The 21,416-nt window shown below is 33.8% G+C and overlaps 1 protein-coding gene across 7 annotated transcripts in view; it reads left to right on the top strand.

The window, feature by feature from the left end:
* Positions 1-1,080: 1,080 nt before the first annotated feature.
* The window catches only part of LOC115981724 (disease resistance protein At4g27190-like), a 40,080-nt gene continuing 19,744 nt past the window's right edge, over positions 1,081-21,416 (top strand). For 5 of the 7 annotated variants that reach the window (XR_004089420.1, XR_004089422.1, XR_004089421.1 and 2 more), the window contains exons 1-6: positions 1,081-1,625; positions 1,711-1,865; positions 6,751-6,905; positions 12,412-12,483; positions 12,614-12,755; positions 20,664-20,736. The gene's annotated coding sequence lies outside the window, so the exon portion shown is untranslated. Of the gene's footprint in view, positions 1,626-1,710; positions 1,866-6,750; positions 6,906-8,198; positions 8,629-12,411; positions 12,484-12,613; positions 12,756-20,663; positions 20,737-21,416 lie in introns of those variants that run through there. The other 2 variants (XM_031104053.1, XR_004089423.1) reach the window with 2 other exon arrangements.

Raw genomic sequence — 21,416 nt, 5'->3', positions numbered from 1 at the left:
ATAAGTTTTCAGTTTTAACAAAATAAGCGGTATTCAAACAGGTCCTAAGTGTGCGCTTGGAAAGAGATTAAAAATGAAAATTATTTCACTATTCTGTTTATTTTTGCTACTATTCATGGGCTCATTGCACTTTTTAGTACTATTCATGAGTCTCACTGTATTATTTCAACTAACTTTTACTTTTATTTACGGTACTTTCAATAATAATTTTTCAGTTTTAGCAAAATAAATAATATATAAACACACCTTAACTTGAATGTATTAATTTATCAATATAGTACTAGGTGAAATTAACCTCGGAGATGTTCAATGCCAACGAGAAGAAAGTTAAGGATCACTTGGTATGGCATTTTAAACAAAAGTTTTTTATTTTTAAACAACATTATATGTATTTTTACACACTTTTTTCATTCATACGTATTTTCAAAAAATATAAACACCATTACTAGAACAATGTTACCAAACGAGCCTTTAGTATTGTGAGTTTTGACATCAATAATATTATCAATCTAGCCATAGCATGCCTCATTGATTTTTAAATTTTACGGGGGTGTTTGGTAGAGAAGTTTGAGTAATGCTGTTTGGGTGTTTTTGATATATATGTGGATGAAAAAGTGTGTAGAAATGTGTGTAATATTATTTAAAATGCTCAAAAGTGTGTTCAAAATAGGCTACCAAATGGGCCCTACAACTTTTGTTTTTTAAATTAAGGTGGGAATAATGTGAACACCAACGCTACTCTTTGTAGTGAATTAATTTATTTTTTGTACCCACCTAGTCGTGCAATGAAATATTTTATTTTGAGTTGATAAGTTTCAATTTGTAAAATATCTTATTTTGAAATAACGGAGGTGATTGGTAGAGTAGTTTGAGAATTATTGTTTAGAATTTTTTAAAATATGTGTGAATAAAAATATACGTGAAAATATATGTAATATTGTTTAAAATGTAAAAATGTGAGTTTGAACTCACCTACCAAAATAGGCCCAAAATATTTGTGTTACAAATTTGCCTATATAAAAAATCAATGGTATTTTGACAAGAAAATAAAATATAATTCTCATTAGGTTCAAATTCTATTATTCCTATTTCCTACTAAAAAACATAGAGTCAATGAGCAAGAAAAGAAACTATCTTCCGTTGAGGTCCACTTTTGAAGAGACTTTTCCTACTCTACTTTCCCTCATTTCTTTTGAGTCTGACTCTTGTCCTCTGAATTAATTTTCACAGCAGCTTTTGTGTTGTCACTCTTCATCCTCTCATCTTGGTTTTAGTTTGCTCCACTTCTCAAAACAAAAAGAAAGAGTTTGAGACTTTCTACTTTACGCCATTGATTTTCGTTGCAGCCATCTCTTAGTTTGGTTCTGCTTTACTCGATCCAGTTCCTTTTTTAAAAAAGAAAAAAAAAATCAAACTTTTTACCTTAATTTTCGTTGCAGTTTTTTGTGTTAGTATCCTATCATTTTAGTTGTACTCTGCTCCACTTTTCCAAAAAAGAAAAAAAAAAAAAAGTAGTTAAGTATTTTAAGCTTCTCATCCCCTGCTCTCATTTACTATAGCGATTATCCTTGATCTGTGAAGTCATTGAAGAAAAACCTACAAAAATTGTAGTGTGAAGGAGAGAGGTACTTCCTTTTAGTTTCTTACTTTTATATTTTTTTTCTTCGCTTATGCTATCCTTTCATTCCTCAATTTGATTTTTTGTTGCAGTTTGTTTGCTTTGTTTTACTTGTCAAGACTTGTAACGCAGGGAAAAGAAGAAGGTATCGCCAACTGTTCACAGTTACTGCTACTCAGCAAAGTGACTATCCGAGTGGAAAACAAAACAAGCTGCTCTGGAATAGTTTGAGATCCTAAAGAGAGAGGTACCTTCTTATTTCTCTTTTCTCATTCGTCCTTTGACATGGTTCTTGCTTTGTTGTGGTTATAATCCTTTTTTTTTTTTGGCTAAGTAATTGTGGTTGTAATTACTGTTCCTAATTTGCTGCTTAATTATGGTCACAATAGCTGCTCTTAAAAAGAAAACTAGCATGTAACCTGCATTATCTATAATTCTACATACACTTTTAGATTTGTAGATCCTTTACCTCAAAAAAAAAAAAAAGAAAAAAGATTTGTAGATCGTATGTTTAATTGTGGTATTTCAATATTTTTAGGTTGTGTTTTTTTAGTCTACGGACATGGGTCAACAAGGAAATCTTTTTGATAACCAAAGACTTTCGTTTCTATGAATATTGCTTCGATAAGTTGATTTTTTTTTTTTTTTAATTTTTTGAGAATCAGTTGATTTGATTACTGAGTGATAAGAATAGAAAAGAAAATAATGTAATATCTCATTTTTGCCATATTAAAAACCACAAGACAAGACATGCCTGAGTTTTTTTTAAGAGAAAGGGTAAATATTTCATATAGATTAGACCGTTAAGAATGTTCGATTAAACTGATACCATCTAAAATGTAAAACCTATAATTAATTTTCCATGTTTAACCTATGTTGAAAAAAAATAAAATTTATGTTTAATTATGCAGATAAAAAGAGAGAGAGGTGAAGCAAATCAAGTGGCTCACTCTCACTTTCTTTTTATGTTGATATAGATAAATTTTCATTTTATGTTTTGAATTTTTGTTTTTATTGAAATAAATAAAATCATAGTGGTGATTCTGGGGATTTTGGTGAAGGTGGAAGCGGGGATTATTTCCCCAGTTGATTGGCGTTTAGCTTCTTTGATTCTGATCGTACCCAAATTGGCCATTAATCACCACTATGATTTTATTGGATAATATTCTTGATAGTTGATAGTATTGGATCATATCAAGGTACTAAATTGGTGAAAAGATATTTTCATAGAATTGGACAATATCCTGCCGGTGTTTGATTCTTTAAAAAAAAAAAAAGGTCCTGCCACGATCCTCGCCAAGCAATTCAAAGATGCAAATTTAGGAGAGAGTTTAGGATTTGGGAGTGCCATACCAGTAATATATGTTTTCCACTAATTTTTATTGTTTTTCAATTGCTACGGAGATCGGGTGAGGTGGGAGATGTATTATTCTTCTGTGCAGAATGAAGAAGATAAACTTTAACCGTAATAAATTTTCCATATAAGGGTACAAAACATTTAATTTCATAGTTGGAGATAATTAATGCTATTAGCAGTGGCAGCTCTAGAGTGGTTACTAAAAAATTGACATGATACAAAATTTAATAAAGCGATACCTTGAATGTTTTCTATAATTGCGAGCCAAGCAATAAGGAAAGTAAGGAAAGCAAAATTGATACGACTGTAAAGCCAAAAAGAATATAACTGTTGTCACCATAAAAAAAAAAAAGTCAAAATCACAATATTTTTCTTGGTACCATTTTTTAAGGAAAAATGAAATTATAAATTATTTTTATTGAATGGTTGAATGAGTTACAAATTTGAATGATTAGCAATTTTTATCTTTTTGTTTTATAATAGGTTTTTTGTTAAATAATTTGTTCACATGTTGTTGTTTGGTCTTGTTTTGTTATTGTTTGATTTATGTTTGTTGTTATTTGGGCTGATATTTATTGTTGTTATTTATATCTTAAAAAAAAAAATTAAGGATTATGTTTGGGGGGGGGGGGGGGGGGGGAGATTTAATTTTGGAGTAATGTTATGTTCACAACATTTTTATAATAAATTTTATACAAAAAGCTGTTTATTGGTGGTTAAAAAATAATATTAATATTAGGCCAAATTAGAATCAGTAACAGCTTATCATATTGAATTTGTTATGAAATTATTGTGAAAATGTTATGAGTGTAGTATTACTCTTATTTTTGTTGAACCAAAATTTTTGTAATTCTCATATTAGAATGTTCAACATTTTTATAAAGGTGTCACAATATGTTATTTACAATATATATATTTTTTGGCAAGTTTATATATACATTTTTTTTTTTTGGGCAAGTGAGGGCGATTTTGTGACCACCCTAGTTTGGGGGCTAGCTATAAGGGCATTCACATCCGGACTGTCAAATGCCAAATGTATGACAGATTTAGCATTAAATCCCAAAAACCCCCAACACCCGGACTTGTGAAAAGCAACTATTGCAAAAAATTTTGCAATAGTGCTACAATGCAATTCTAAAGGAAGAATTGCACTGTAGCTGAATTCTAAAAAAAAAAACTAATATTTTATTCATTACTTTATCAATTCCTCTCTCTCTTTCTCATTGGGTTTTTGGTTTTATTTGGGTTTTGAGATATATTATTTTATTATGTAGAAATATTATTTTAATATATTGTATTATAAAATAAAAGTTGGGATGCTGGGAGTATTGTAAAATTGCATGATATAATTGATAAAGTAGTTTTTTGAGATGGCAAAATAGGATGTGATAGAATTTTGGGATGTAAATGCTCTAAGATCACTTATTTATAGAAGGTTGATGACAAGACCATTAGAGTGTTTCTACTGTTAGATTTATTACAAAATAATGGCTTATAAAATGTGTAATTCTTACAAAGTTGCATAAGGTGTAACTTTTTCTGTCTATATATATACATGCGTACTATGTAAAGAAAGTTTGGAAGCAAGATGAACTTTTGTGTTATATTGCTATTTGTTGTTTTTCATTTTTTTAGAGAAGGAATTAAAAATTAAAACTTAGGTTCTCCTATTAGAGAAATTAGTTTGTAACTTCATGCATATGCATGAGATACATATACGAGTAAATATAACTAAACTTTTCTTTTAAGAGATAGTTTTAACGTGTGATGTTCGTTCCTTATGATTTTTCTTTATCATTAGACCAAGACAATAATTGATTTTTAAGATTGAAATCGAACCCCAAGTCTCTTGTTCGGCAATAAGAGACTTTACTAATTGAGCTAACTAGAACCTACATAAGCATAACTAAATGCGTATTAAAATTTTACCAAGTTTATATATAATATATATAATATTTATGTATTTGAATATATGAAATAACTATTAATAAATATAAGTTTATTTGAAACAAATGAAGAAAAAAAATCATATAAATTGTTATCCACCAAATTCTCAATTTTAGTATGTCCAACATCATATATATATATATATATATATAAACATGAGCGGCTCCATTTGGAGCTTAGGGGGTTCAATGAACCCCCTCAACAGGCCCAAAAAAATACTATATATAATTTTTTTTGACTCCCCAAAATAAAAATTTGAACATTGAAACCATATAATTTCTTTTAAGCCCAATTGAAATAATTTTGAATATGATCCTTTTAACAATATCTTGACATTTTTAAACACAAAAAAGGTCCAATAACAAACGAATTTGATCTAAAATCTAGGAAAAAAAATTAATAAGCCCAATAACAAAAGTAGAAATTTGTTATTCTTTTATTTTACGACGACTTTCAACTTATAATGTCTGATCTTGATGATAGTTTTTTATTATCAGATCAAGACATCAATCGGTTTTTTTGGTGTAGGCGAGAATTGAACCTTAGATTTTTTATCCAACTATTAAAAACTTTACAAGTTGAGCTAACTGAAACCCACAGAAGTTTGTTAATCTTAAACCTTAGAAAAAGTCCATTTAGATCTTAGTAAATTTGAAATAAATCAATCAAATGGGAGATTAATGAATAAATGATTGTTTGGCTGTATACATTGAAAGAGATGTAGCTCGTAGGATTGATAATAAGAATATCATGCAATGGTTTCAAAATATGAAACATTGTAGAAAATAATTGTAAAACTTTATGTATTTCAGTTTTTATTTTTTTGTATTTTTTTTGATGTCGATATATTCAAGTTCTCTTTTGTTTTAAATTTTGTATAATTTATGTTTCTTATTGATCTCCCTAAAAAATAATCTTGGATCTGCTAATATGTGTGTGTGTGTGTGTGTGTGTGAGAGAGAGAGAGAGAGAGAGAGAGAGAGAGAGAGAGAGAGAGAAGAAAAACCAGGTAGTTCCACTGTATAATAAAGTTATAATATTGTGCAATTTTTTCTCGTAAAAAATGAAACTTAATTAACTTTTTTCCCCTTGAATGAAAGTGGTTAATCATGTCTATCATTTGTAAGTTCTAACCGTGTCCATGATTTAAAAACAGGAGTTAGGACTTAAGAAACCAAACGGCATGAGAATTTACTATTGTCTATTGCCCAGAGCGTAATTTCCTATTAGATTTGAAAGTTATGTTGATTTTCCAACTTCTTAATAAAATTCAAAGCTTTTTTTTTTTTTCTCAAAAAAAAAAGATTTGAAATTATATTTATCCAAAAAAAAATACTAACTCGATTTTGAGAATTATTATTAGACCAACTTCTGTTATATGATGGTTCAGATAAAGGATATATTTTCTTCTAAAAAAGAAAAAGATAAAGGATATATTTATGATAATAAATACTGCAAAGTACGAGAACAAAATCTAGAGTGAAAGTGATGCCACCTCATATATTTATTTATTTATTTTTGTTTTATAGACAGCCACATATTCCATTTAGTATGCTATATTAGTAAATGCCTCCGCGTAGAAACTTCATTTTGGACGGGCGGTTGCACCCACACTCCTGCGAAGTGCCAATCATCTTATATGCGCAAAAAATGTATTGCATCAAACCTTATTACAACCTGCCGTATATTAATAAAAAAAATAAAAAAATAAAATAATTCTCTACCTTGATAGTGTGAAGGAGAGAGGTACTTCCTTCTAGTTTCTTCCTTTTATATTTTTCTTCGCTTATGCTGTCCTTTCATTCCTCAATTTGATTTTTTGTTGCAGTTTGTTTGTTCTGTTTTTCTTATCAAGACTTGTAACGAAGGGGAAAGCAGAAGGTATCGCCAACTGTTCACAATTACTGTTACTTAGCACATTGATTATCCGAGTGGAAAACAAAACAAGCTGTTCTGGAATAGTTTGATATCCTCAAAAGAGAGGTACCTTCTTTTTTTCTTTTTTCTCATTCGTCCTTTGATATGGTTCTTGCTTTGTTGTGGTTTGTAGTTGTGGTTCTAATAACTATTCCTAATTTGGTGCTTAATTATGGTTACAATAGTTACCCTTAAAAGGAAAACTAGCATGTAGCCCGAAGTATATGCTTCTACAATTCTATATATACACTAAAAGATTTGTAGATCATTTTCTTAAAAAAAAAATAAAAAGTTATATTATAGATCATATATTTTTCTATAGTATTCTAATATTTTTAGGTTGTGCTTTTAAAAAAAAAAAAAAAAACTCTTTTTACTGTAATGATAATTTCATCTAATTTTTTGTAAGCACTTATTTTAAATTTTTTATCATATAGTTTGAAGAAGATGCTTTGATCCTAATTAAATTGTATATACTCAAAATTTGGTCAATAACAAATATTTATCATTTTTTTTGGGGAACTAAAACGAAACTTATCAGTTACCACATAGTGCATCTGGTATATTACATAGTCCATAAAATGCCATATATTATCCCAAGTAGGGCTATCCATGGGTTGGACCAGGTCGTATTTGTGCCCAACCTAGACTTGACCAGAAAACTTTGGGTGGATAAAAATGTAAACCAAAGGTCCTCTAGAACTGATGACAAAAGTACCAAAAAGGGGTCCACTTCTTTTTAGCAGCAACACAGTAATTTCAACATGACTACATATATCTTTACCCAAAAAAAGAAACATGACTACATATAACAAATTAAAACATTAAAACTAACCAGCAAGACTTTCTAAAAAAAAAAAAAAGCGAGAAAGAAATAATAATCCACATGCAAGATGAACCCATTTGAAGAAGTTACATCTAAATGAAATTAATATACTTGCATTAAAAAAAAAAAAGAGATAAAATTAATGAGCTAAACCAAAACAAAATCTCCATCTTTGTTAAAACAAACCACCAAGACTTTCTTAAAAAAAAAAAAAAAAAACAAAAAATCCAGCAAGAAAGAATGTAATAATTCACATGCAAGATGAACCCATGTACAGAAGCTACATCTAAATGAGATAAATATACTTTCATTAAAAAAAAAAAAAAAGAAGATAAAATGAATGAGATAAACCAAAACAAAATCTCCAATGGTCTTTCTCTCCAACCTACTTCTTTTTATTGTTTCTTCTCTTTTCTCTCTCTTGTGATGGAAGCAGTTGACTCATGGGTCATGTTTGTCTCCCTTTTTTTACTTTGTTCTTATCTCTCACTATTTCTCTCCCTTACCGTGTTGCTTCACTTTGTGTCTATCAGTAAAGTAGTTGGCTGTCAAACACTTCAAACAAGGAGATAAGACAAGAAAGGTAGAGCCAAAATGATGAAACTACCCGTGCTTTTTCACTCTTTTAATTTAAAGTTTTTAAGGATAGAAACATAAATATACCTGCACACAACAAACAAACGTAAAAGGAAATCTCCGATTCTGCGTTTTAATCTTTACAATGTCGTTTTGTCAAACACAAGCTGCTCAATTGTCCTTTTTTATATAGAGGATAGATATGTGATTATGCTCCCCATACATACGTTTTGGCAAGATATACATGTAGACTTTAACTTGAATGTATGAATTTATCAATATAGTATTAGGTGAAACTAACTTCGGAGGTGTTCAATGCCAATGAGAAAAAGTTAGGGTGCATTTGGAAGAGTGGATTTTAGGGAGGATAGAAAAAAAAAATAAAAAAATAAAAGGAGAGAAAATGAGGAGGGAATACTTTTTGGAATGTGTTTGGTTGGAAGGAAGACAAGGGAAAAAGATGCAAGGACTTGGGTGTTTCCTAGACCCACCATAAAGTTTTCTTCCCAAAATAGGTAGAAAACTGGGTAGGGAGAAATTCAAGAGGTAAATGACGAAATTGTCCTTGTGTAATGCACAAGGGTTTTGTCAAGTTCCCCCTCCCCCCCCTATTTAAATTTTTTTTAAAGCTTTTGCTTTATTGGCTGTGCCTCTTTTTTTTATTTTTATTATTATTATTATTATTATTTTTTAAACTTTCCTGTGACATTGTTATTTATTTATTTTTTAAACTTTATTTGGACGTTGCTTTTTTTTTTTTTTTTTTCCTGTTGCTGTGACGTGGTGCTTTGTTTTGTTTGTCTTTTTTTTTGTTTAACTAGATATGATTTTTTTTTTTCAAAACATGATTTTTATTTTTTAATAAATTTAGGTGTTTTTTTTTTTTTGCTTGTCAATTTTTGTTTTAATTGAGTATCATTTTTTTTTATCAAGAGTATATGAGTAAATTTATACAAACTCACTTTTTTCACCTTTCACTTTTCCACTCAATCAAACAAAAAAAAATGAAAATAAATTTTTTTTTCTATTCTCTTACTTTTTCACATTTCCAACCAAACAAACCTTTAGTATTATGAGTTATAATGTCAATAATATCAATCCAGCCGCAACAATAATAGGGAATGATGTAAACACCAATGCCACTCTTTGTAGCGAATTAATATGAGCTCAAATGGCATTTAAAAAGGATTGTGGATTCAATAGACATTTTATGTATATGTATTTTTGCCAAAAAATAAAAATAAAAACCTATATTTGTCTTCTCCCTTCCTACTGAAATCTCAAATTTATTTGACCTACTTTATAGGTACCCAATTCTTTTGTTCAAATTTTGTATTTATCTCAATTCTCAATAATGCCAAAATGCAAAACTAATCATCTAAATTTCATCTTTTGTCAATTCAGTTCTTTGAGTTTTAGTTTTGTCATTTTAGTCCTCTAAATTTCAAATATAGTCAATTCAGTTCTTCATTAGTCTTCCATTAAGTGCTGCTGTCTACCCACCAAAACGACCACGTTTTGGATGATTTTTGTTTTTTGTTTTAACTTCTCTTAATTAAAAAGAGAAAAGAAAAGAAAAACGTTAATTACCAAAAAAAAAAAAAAACCGTAAGGGTAACAACATCGTTCCCCAGTCCACTGCAAAAACAAAACAAATCCCCAGCCCTGACCTGAGAAATTTGAGGAACTAAGGAGGGAAAGAAAGGGGGAAAAGAGAGAGACCGAGAGATTGGGAGAGGGAGAGACCGAGAGAGAAAGAGAGATCGGGAGAGGGGGAAGAGAGACCAAGAGGGAGAAGAGAGATTCACAGCGGCTCCGCTCCGCTCCATCGGGCTAGGGTCTACTTGGCAGCTCAACACCGTCGAGCTAGGGTCTACTCGCAGTCCCTCTTCCTCTAGAGCCTCATCACTTCCCAACAAAACCTTCAGTTGCTTCAAGAATGGTGACCCTGTACACCCACACACACCATAGCACCACGGAATGCTGTACCTGTCAACCATGGTTTAAATAATTTTTGTAATTCTGATATTGCCACTGATCAGGAAGTGTACTAGATTCTGATTTCTATGCTATATAAATGATATAGAGTATTCATTTCTAGCATTTTCAACTTGCAAGGTTTTGAATTTAGGATTTTCGTCTTGATTTGCTATGCGGGTCTAGTGTATTATAAGCTCATCGTCATTCAAAGCTTAGGAATTCTACTTATTTCCTGCCTTACAATACAGATTGTTATGGTACCTGGTTAGAACCCAACGTCAGATAAAAAAAAAGAAAGGCCTTTTTTTTTTTGTGTTGTGTATTTGATCAATTGACCCGATCGGAAACTTTGTGGTGTTATTTGGGGTGGATTGGTGGTTTGTACGGTGGTTTTGGAGTGTAATGTGTAACGGATTGAGGTGGTGAGTCACTGGTGACAGGCCAACAATGATGGGTCAGCTGTGTTTGTGTGATTGTGGGATGAAACGGTTGTGGGTCTACAGGGTCTCTTCTCCCTCCCCGTCTCTCCTCCATCTCTTTCTTTATTCCTCAGTTCCTCAAATTTCTCGAGTCACTGAGGATTTGTTTTGTTTTTCCAGTGGGTTGGGGAACGACGTCGCTCACCTTAGTTTTTTTTTTTTTTTTTTTTACTTTCTTGGTAAATAACGTTTTTCAGTTTTTTTTTAATAGAAATTTAAATAAATAAATAAAATCATCCAAAATGGCATCGTTTTGGTTAGTAAATGGCAGCACCTAATGGAAGACTAACGGATGACTAAATTGATTATACTTGAAACTTAAAGAGTTAAAATGACAAAATTAAAACTTAAAGGACTGAATTGACAAAAAATAAAACTTAAAAAAGTCAGTTTTGCATTTTTATCTTTATTTTTTGTACACAACTAACGTGGAATGAAATATTTTATTTCGAGCTGATGAATTCCAATTACCCGAACTTCCAAATATTTCTCTAATAATGGTATAATATTACTATAATGTATGAAAATGTCTTATTTGCCCCCTTACACCACAAAAGGGACAATTAACTTTTCTCTTTCTTTTTTTCAATTCCCACAGCAGCTTCTCTTAATGCATCATTGGTGTAAAAAATTTCACAATTTGGCACCGAAAAAAACTGCTATATCTTTTTTTTTTTTTTTGTTGATACATCTGCTATATCTATTTTATTACTCTACTTTACAAAATACTAAATATTAGTAATTTTATTTTAGTATTTAACACAATAAAATAATATATCTACTACAATAAACAACAACCACTACCATCAACATAATAAAATAATATAACTTTTAATAAAATATGTTTTTTTCACTATCTTAGCTATTGTGCACAGATATCTTTGGTTATGCACTGTAGCTCAATAGCCAAATTTTTTGGCTTTTCCTTCACCATTGCAGCAGGCTTTTTATTATTAATGGTGTTAAAAATAACAATATGGCTTTTTAGTACCACCAATGATAATGCTTTCTCATAAATAGACCTACACTCCAATTTTGTCTTTTTTCTTGCCCCCGGTCCAAATTTCTGGTTTTATCACTGATTTCAGTTAGTTCAACTAGTAAAATATTTTATTTTAAAATAAAAGATATGCTATTTAAATTTACCTACATAAAAAAATTAATTGATATTTTGACATGATAATGAAATATAATTATCAAGAAGTAGGTTCAAATTCTATTATTCCTAATTCCTATTAGAAAACAAAAAGTTAATGAGCAAGAAAAAAACCTCTTTTCTGTTGAGGTCCAATTAAAGAGACTTTTCCTTCTCCACTTTCCCTCATTTCTCGTCTGAATTAATTTTCGCAGCAGCTTTAGTGTCATCACTCTTCATCCTCTCATCTTGGTTTTATTTTGCTCCACTTCTCAAAAAAAGAAAGAAAAGAAAAAGAATTTGATACTTTCTACATTACGCCATTAATTTTCGTTGCAGTCATCCTCATCCTCTTAGTTTGGTTTTGCTTTGCTCCGGTTCTTTAAGGGAAAAAAAAAAAAATTTATAGTAAAGAGTGATATTTTCGTAGCAGTTTTTTTTTTTTTTTTTTTTTTTTTTTTTTTTTTTTTTTGTTAGTATCCTATCACTTCGGTTTTCCTTTGCTCGACTTCTCCAAAAAATACAAAAAAAGAGTAGTATTTACAGCTTCTCACTGCCTGCTCTCATTTATTATAGCAACCATCCTTGATCTGCTAAGTCAAAGGAGTAGAAGAGAAACCTGCTCAAATTGTAGTGTGAAGGGGAGAGGTACTTCCTTTTACTTTCTTACTTTTATTTTGTCCTTGCTTCTTTTTCTTTGCTTATGCTATACTTTCAATATTGCTCAATTTGATTTTGCACTTTGTTTCCCTGATTTAACCTTTTTGTTGTTGTTAAGTTTCATTTTAATTTTCTCTACTTATCAAGACTTGTAACAAAGCGAAAAGAAGAGGGTATCGCTAAGTGTTCACGTTTACTGATACTCAGCATAGAAAGGAAAACAAGCTGCTCTGGAATAGTTTGATGTCCTAAAGAGAGAGGTACCTTCTTATTTCTTTTTTCTTATTGGTCCTTCGACATCGTTCTTGCTTTATTGTGGTTGTAAATTTTTTATTTTATTTTTGGCTGAGTAATTGTGGTCATTTGTATCGTATTGTGTACAAAATATTACATATGGTAAATATTCATGAATTGCACAATACATAGGTGCGTATTGCATCATACAAAGATATGTGGGTTTAAAATTGTTTTTTTTTTGGGGTTAAAATATGTACTTTTATTCGAATCTAACAAGTTATTAGACTTGTTTTTAACACAATTAATGAGCTACTTAATTGAGCCAAATAAAATAAAATGTCCTTTTTTTTTCTCTTTTTCTCCAACAAAATTTGGATAATAAAATTGACACTTCACTTTCATATTAGTCATATAATTAGAATTATTTTTAAATGACAATAAAATTATCTTTTTATTGGTCATAAGTCTAAGAAACTAGAATGACAAAAAAAGGAAAAAAGAAGAAGAAGAGTAAATAGTAGATTTTGATGATGATGAAGAAAATGTCAATGAAAAAATAAGTTTGCAACATGATGAGCATCATGACAACATTAATTTTGATGGAATTGATTATGTAAGATGATGGATATGATGAAAATAAAATTATTATTTTGGCACATATGTCACGTATGATGTATTATCACTTTCAAATTTGATTATTTATTTATTTATTTTTTGATAATTTGATAGTTGCAATGGGGAGGAGGAATTGAATCTTGGACATCCTGAATATATATGTTATAAACACTAGCTTGTAACCTATGCTTATGCAACCCATGCTTATGTATAGATACACTTAAAAATATACAATAAGATGAATAATATAAATTATATATATATATATATAATTTAAATACTATTGATAGTCATTTTTATGTTTTGTTAATTTTTTTAAAAAAATTTGTAAGGATATTATTAAGTATAAAATGTAAATTTTTTATTTTTTTAAAAAATTATTGTGAAACACTTTTTTTTCTATGATTCATTTATTCTAGACTCATTTATTTTTGTACTTAATAACTTAGTCGGATAAATACTTATGATGTGGTCTTACATTTGATTTTAAAATTAAGAAATAAAATTCATTAAGAATAAATAATTTAGGACACATGACACAAAATTGAAACTCTAATTTGAAATTCTAATTTAAGTTTTTCTCAGTTTCACCTATTACTATATATATATATTGTAGGGACACGATTCTTTCGCGGCCCAATAATGATGTTGGGCTCGCACACGAAAGATCCCTCACAATATGATTTGTAGAGAGTGGGCTTGAAAAGCTTGCGTTTGGTCACGGGGCGATGTTCCGGTCTTGATTTTAGAGGAACTCATATAGAAAAAAGAGTTGGGTTTAAACATTTAAACCCTACAGCGTCGCATCCCATGGGGTTGGACTCCTCGGACTTGATCCGAGGATCATTAAGGTCTTACCCCGGTTACCCAACGGTGGGTTTTTTCTGTGATGTGCATGTGTTGTTTAGGTATTTTCACCCATGGAGTCTTTTTTCTGGAGGTGGGATGGGAGACCCCCTCCCAGATTTGCTTACTTTTTCTTTTATACTAGCCTGCGTTCGCTGTCCTTCGTGCACGTGTAGGGTCAACCTTTACAAGACTGATATTTGTCCCATCAGTCTAATCCCAGAATTGTTGGGGATGGTTGATAAAGCTGAAGAATACGGCTCTGTTAGGTGCAGAGTCTTATTTGGGAAGGGTAGTAAGGGTAACTTTTCCAAGATATTTTAGATCTCCTTACAAATTTGTTCCTATACTCCTTTTTTACCCCTCTTCTCAATGGAGCTTTGGGTCTGCCGAGGACTAAACTGTCCTCGGCTGCATCTCCGGACCATTTTTTGCCTTATATTTTTGAGCTCGGGCCATAACCTTTTTCGGCTTGGGCTTTTGGACTCCCCATGAGCAAGTGGGCCTGGCCCATAAATTATTGGGCCCCACATATATATATATATATATGCTAATTTAAGTGCAAAAAAAGAAAAAATGCTAACTTGATTTATTTAGTTAGTTTTATTAAATATTATTACACAAATGATAATTAAATTAGTCATTCGTTGGCTAATTCCAAATTTATAGTGAACATACATTTTATATATGTATATTTATAATTTTTTTAGATGTGTATTTTAAGATATAAGATGCATAAAAATAAATTTTTTTTTTTTTTGAGAAAGAATACTGCTATTTTATTGATTCAATTGTGACTCCTGTCCATCATTACAAAATTGGCAACATCACGGTGGATGTCCTCTAACCAAGTTTGAGGAAAATTACAAAACTTTGCTAGTTTGGCCAATTTATCAGCTTCATTGTTACCCATTCGTTTCGTGTGACTGAACGAGTAATATCTAAAGGACGAAGCAATGGATCTAGAGTCGTCAATGATGTGACCGAAAGAAGCCAAGCATGGGCTTTTGGAATTTAGGAGGCTGATGACAGTTTCGGAATCACCTTCAAAAATGACATCTCGAAGGCCTATCTCTTGTGCGAAGGTGATTGCGCGGCGACATGCTAGTGCTTCCACGGCCTCCACTGTCGAGGGTAGTGCAGTTTGTTCAGACAAAGAGGCAACTATCTGGCCTAAGTGATCCCTGATTACCACACCTATACCAGCTGAGTGTATGTCATGGAAGAGTGTTCCGTCAAAGTTAGCTTTGTAAAGATCCTTTGATGGAGCTTGCCATTTGACCAAGGGTGGGTGTGGGACCATGTCTGCATGGTGGTCAAGACACAAACGATATTCATTTAGGCGATCCACTGCATCCGAGAAAATCATGGAGTATGGTAAATAATGAGATTGCATTCGAATTGCATTACGTTTGTTCCAAAGACTCCATGCAACGTATGCAAATCTTTCTGCTAGGAATGGGACTCCCATATTGAAGATGCCTGTCAGAAGGTCACGAAAAGAATGAAAGCGTTCCCAAAGTTGGTTACAGCATTGTATAACCTCCCACCATGTTTCTTTGACTACTTGACATCCCCATAGTGCGTGCACTGTATCTTCCGTCTCTTCTCTACATCCGTCGCATGTTGTAGTTCTTGTTACTTGCCTCCGAAAAAGGTTCTTTTTTGTTGGCAGTGATTCATTGCAAGCCCGCCAGTGAAAGTGCTTTACTTTGCTTGGTACAGTGAGCTCCCATATGTGCTTCCATATCACGTCCTGGCCCGAGAGATGTGACGGACCTGGTTTTTCTATTCGCTCTGATCTTTGGAGCATTAGATATGCACTTTTGTTTGAGTAAACCCCATTCTTCGTTCCTGACCAGATTAAAGTGTCCTTGATTCGACGGCTGCTCAAGGGGATGCTTAGAATAATTTGAGCCTCATGAGGCAGAAATTCCTCTGTAACCCTCTCCGTTAACCAACGTGAACCATCTTCTTCTAGCAATGCACAGACCCGAGTGTTCCCTGGAAAAATTTTTTGTGGTGATGACTTTGTTTGAGTGTGGGTCAGGGAGCCATCTGTCCCCACATATGAAGACACTCTCACCATTGCCTATTCTCCAAGTTGCACTCATTGAAATCACGTGTCTCGCCTTTAGGATGCTTTGCCACGCATACGACCCATTCAAGTTTACCTCATCATCCATAATTGTGCACCTACGGAAGTACTGAGCTTTGAAAACCTTATACAGTAGGGAGTCTGTGTTATGAATGAGTCTCCAGACTTGCTTCCCTAACAGCGTGAGGTTAAAGTTTTCAATGTCCCGAAATCCTAGTCCTCCTTCGACCTTTGGCTTGCATAGCTTGTTCCATGCCAACCAGTGAATTTTCCTGTTTTCCCCATTACATCCCCACCATAATTTTCGAAAAAGAGCTTCGATATCCCTGCATAAGTTCTTGGGAATTTTAAAGCAATTCATAGTATAGGTGGGCATGGCTTGTAATACGGCTTTTAACAGTACCTCACGACCTGCCTGAGATAGGAGTTTTTCTTTCAACCCTTGGATTTTATGCCATACTCTTTCACGTATGTAGCTGAAACTTTGTCTCTTTGCCCGACCATGAATAAGGGGAGTCCCAGGTATTTCTCAAAGTGGGAAGTGGCCGAGACACCTAACATTCCTTTGATTGTGGATTGGGTCTGAGGATCAGTATTGGAGCTGAAGAAGAGCTGGGTTTTTTCTGGGTTTATACATTGGCTAGAGGCTTTTTCGTATATGTCCAGTAGCTCCAATATAGCAGTGCAGTTATGAACATTTGCTTGGCTGAACAGAAGGCTGTCGTCGGCGAAGAAGAGGTGAGAGATTTTCGGGCCATCTCGGCATAAGGAGACCCCTTTTATAGAGCCTCGTTCTTTCGCCTACTGCATAAGAGAGTGTAGCCCTTCATCGGGGCCTGGTGCAGTCATGGATTTCATTTGCTTGATGGCTTGTTCCACTTCCTTTGCCGTGTATGCTCTGGTCAGTTCTACATTCATTTCTTCAGTAACCTTACTCTCAATCCCCTAGAGAATGGGTTCAAAGGAAGAGGGTGCTGCCGAACTGAAGAGCTTTTGGAAATAGTCAACCATCGCGTCACCAATTTGATTCTCCTCTGTCAGAATGGTTCTGTCCTCAAGAGTCAACGAGGATATGAAATTCCGTTTATTCCGTTGATTTGCTCTACTTTGAAAGTAGCTTGTGTTTAAATCCCCTGCTTTGAGCCAGTCTACTCGTGATCTTTGTTGCCACATGCAGTCTTCCTTGATCATGAGGTCATAGACTTCGCTTTTTAAGATTCGAACCTGATCATGATTATGCCCAGTCATAGATGAGGCTTCCGCTTGCGCAAGAAGCTTCTTTTTTTGTTGTAGAAGACGTCTGATGTTACCAAAGGAAAGTCTACTCCATGTTTTCAGTTGTGTGCTACAATTCTCTATCTTGTTGACCACTACTTCCATAGGATTACCTTCGGGTTGTCTCTCCCAATCATTTCGTACTACCCCTTCACATCGTTCTTTTTCATCCATATGGCCTCAAAACGAAAAGGTCGCCTCTGTTTGTAATACCGGACGGATTCATCACCTGAGCATAGCCACAATGGACAATGATCAGACAGGGATCCAGATATGTGGTGCACCCGGACTGACGGAAACATCGCGGACCATGATGGGGTGGCTACCCCTCTATCCAATCTTATCCAAGTAACTACCCCATCAAATTGGTTATTGCACCATGTAAAGGCGAACCTACAAAGCCCAGATCCCGGAATCCACAAAAATTCAATGCGGCTCTAAAATCAACCATCTGACGTTCACGTCTATTTGCACCTCCCATTTTTTCTTCCGCCTTTACTATTTCGTTGAAATCCCCTACACAACACCAGGGTAGATCCATTTGTAGCCGAAGATGTTTTAGTAGTGCCCAAAAGTGTTCCCGGTTGGCTGTTATTGGGTTTCCATAGAAACCGGTAAACCGCCAGGCGTCATCCACTCTTGGGTTAACTACAACATCTATGTAAGTGGCTGAGGAGTCAAGCACCTGGATGTTCATCTCTTTCTTCCAATAAAGGGCAAGTTCGCCGCCAGTATTGTGACGAGGGACTATGAAGAGATTTTCCATATGAATTTTGCGACAAAGATTTTTTAGGTAGCCTTCCTTCGATCTTGTTTCCATGAGGAAAACCAAGTTTGGGGAATACTTTTTCACCATCTCGTTGAGTTCCAGAACTGCACATGATTTCCCCAAATCACGGCAGTTCTAACTTATGCAGTTCATGTCTCCTAGCGGGGCTGCGTAGCAGCCTCCGCCTCAAAAGCTTGGGTTGTACGCAGCCCCGCCTCAAAAGCTTGGGTTGCATCTTCAAACTTGGTTAAGGTTAGCCTTTTGGAAGGCCTGAGGTCCTCGGGTTGAATGGGGTCCCTACGAGGTTCAAAGTCTATCATGGTTTCCTCATGCATGGGATTTTTTGTGTTACATTTCAGTCTTGTCCAAGTGGTTTTGTGGGCTTTGGTGGGAGTGTTGGGCTTGGTAGTGGGTGGGGTTGGGGTCATATGGTCTACTGAGTGTATTGGGCCGAGTTCATGAGTGTGGTTGGGATGGGCCTGTTTTAATGGATTGTGATTTGTGGTGGGGTTAAGGGGTGAGTGGCTTGGCTCACGTGGTTCAGTGGTAAAAGGGTTGACATTTACCTCGCCTTTAATGGAGTTCATGTCCGTTTCTTCTGCATTGTTTCTACAATTAATCATGGCCAAATCAGTTATCGATAACGTATCCACAACATCCGGGATTCTTGTGTCAGTTTTTGGACTTTCCTTTTCTGTGGGCTGTGGGATTGGGGTTGTCTTTTCCACCGCCGCCGGTTGCAGACTGCTTGTGCTTTCCTCAGGACTCACAGTCATCGTACAAGATTTTTCCACGTTGGCCTGGTGGTAATTATTGTCTTCTGCCTGCTGTTTTTTTCCCATGGCGTATGGTCTGTAACCAGCAACCACCATGGATGTTTTTCAGAAGTTTTGATCTCCCTCTGCTCGGATCCATTCACCATACTGTTTGTCCTCTTTTTTCAAAGATCCCTTGCTCTTCAACCAGAGTTCACAGTCTCTATCGTCGTGTGACACTCTCCCACACCAATAGCAAAAGTTAGGTAAGCGTTCTTATCTTAATGCAGCCCAACCAATTACCTTGCCTGCCGACCAATCTTTACGGACTCTACTGAGAGGTTTGGTGATGTCAATCTTAACCCTGACGAGGAGGAAATTCCCTGTGCTGCCTTCACCTTCAGACTCAGACATTTGCAGCAGTGTTCCCAGAGAGCTCCCAATTGAATCTCGAAACTCGGGAGTGAGGCAGTGAACTGGCAGGTCATGTATTTGGACCCAAAACGGTACGTATTGAAAAGAAAGGGCAGAGATGGGAACATTTACCTCTACTCGCTCAAAGATGACTAGATGCTTGTCATAAGTCCAGGGTTCATACTCTAGTACCCTCTCGAGATCGTACTCGTCTTCAAATGTGAAAAAATTTTTGTTGTCTCCCATGTCTTTGATTTTTAGATCGCCTTGGGGACGCCAGAGCGGTTTAAAGGTACGGGCTACCGACTCTATGTTCACCATTCTTTTGGTCAGGAATTTTGCCGCTAGGATTCGAAGTGGCTGAGCGGCGTTGTTCTCTGAGTATTTTACTCCGGTCTCTTCTTCATCAGACAGCTTAAGTTTTCTCCATAATCCTTCTAGTGCTTCCATGGTTTGAGAATGTGTGTGGAATCTAATGTGCGAGCGCCCCACAGGATGGCCTACCACCGAGGAGGAAAGTAAACTTGTATAGGGACAAGGACTAAAAAGCTCCACTGTTTTTAGGGTTTTTGGTAGAGACCCTAGAAGTCAGAGAGCGACCGTAATAAAAATTGATTAACGTTTTTAACAACTATGAGTGTGGTTCTAATAACTGTTCCTAAATTGGTGCTAAATTATGATTGTAATAGCTGTCATTAAAAAGAAAAAAAAAAAGGGCAAAAGTGTAAATAGGAGAGAAAGTTTGGATGTTCGTGATATGTTTTTTTCTTGAGATATATAGAAAGGAATGTATGATTTTGAAAATCTTGCAAATTCCCCGTCAAACACATCATTTCATAGACAATGAACTTCTATGCCATTTATTTTTTTGGAGAGAAGGAATTGAGATAAACAAGGTAGTTCCACTGAAGAATAAAATTGTGCCATTTTCCTCATCAAAACAGACACATAACTTTCTCCCCCTTGTAATCAAACTAGTGAGAAATTGATCAAAGTAGATGCCTACTGCCAAACGTTAATAATTCATTGCTATTTGCTTCCCACCTTAGTACTAGAAACCAAAAAAAAAAAATCCCTAAAATAAAATAATCAAACATCATTTTATTTGATTTTAGATTAACTTGGGTTTTTTATTTTTTTTTTTAAATTTGACTGTCAGCTTTCGGCTTTCCTTTGGATGCCCGCGTGAAGACAGTAGAAGACTATCTTCATTAATATTCCAAAAAACAGAGGTATGTCATTACGTAGGCTTCTTTTGTCCTTCAATTTAATTACACTTCCATTGTTGTCATCGCTTTTTATTGGGCTTTTCTTTGCCTCTACTCTTAAGACAGCAGCCCAACCCAAAAAAGCCTACGTTTTCAATTTAGTTAATCACTTTTTTTTCTTTTTTTTTTTGGTTTAAAAGGAAATATAATTAAACTAGACAGCCAAAATGGCTAAGTTTGTGGCAACATGCCTACAAAAGCTTTCCCCATTTTTGTCTGCACTAAGGGTACGTTTGGTATGCTGTAATAGCTCCTGTAATGGAATAGTTATTCATATGTAATAGTAATTTGGTCATTTGGTTGCATCTTTATTATATGGATTAGTTATTACATTGTAATGACTATTCTTTAAATTGAAGAATAGCTATTTCTCTTTAAAATGATTGTAATAGCTATTCCTTAGTATATATAATAGGTTTTAAAATTAATATATTTCCAAAAATATAAAGTTTCCTTATACATCATATTTTACAAACATTCCATATGTAACAACCAAACTTATGAATAGTAATAGTTATTCCATTATAATGTCTTCTATTTCTAGTAATAAAGATTACTATTTCTAATGTAATCTACATTCAGTGTATCAAACGTACCCTAACTAAGGCAGCAATTACATCAGTTGGGGGAAAATAAAAAATTAC

This window comes from Quercus lobata, chromosome 3 (genome assembly GCF_001633185.2).
Source record: "Quercus lobata isolate SW786 chromosome 3, ValleyOak3.0 Primary Assembly, whole genome shotgun sequence".
In the NCBI taxonomy this organism is placed as follows: domain Eukaryota; kingdom Viridiplantae; phylum Streptophyta; class Magnoliopsida; order Fagales; family Fagaceae; genus Quercus; species Quercus lobata.
This window is presented reverse-complemented; position numbering and strand designations above follow the sequence as displayed.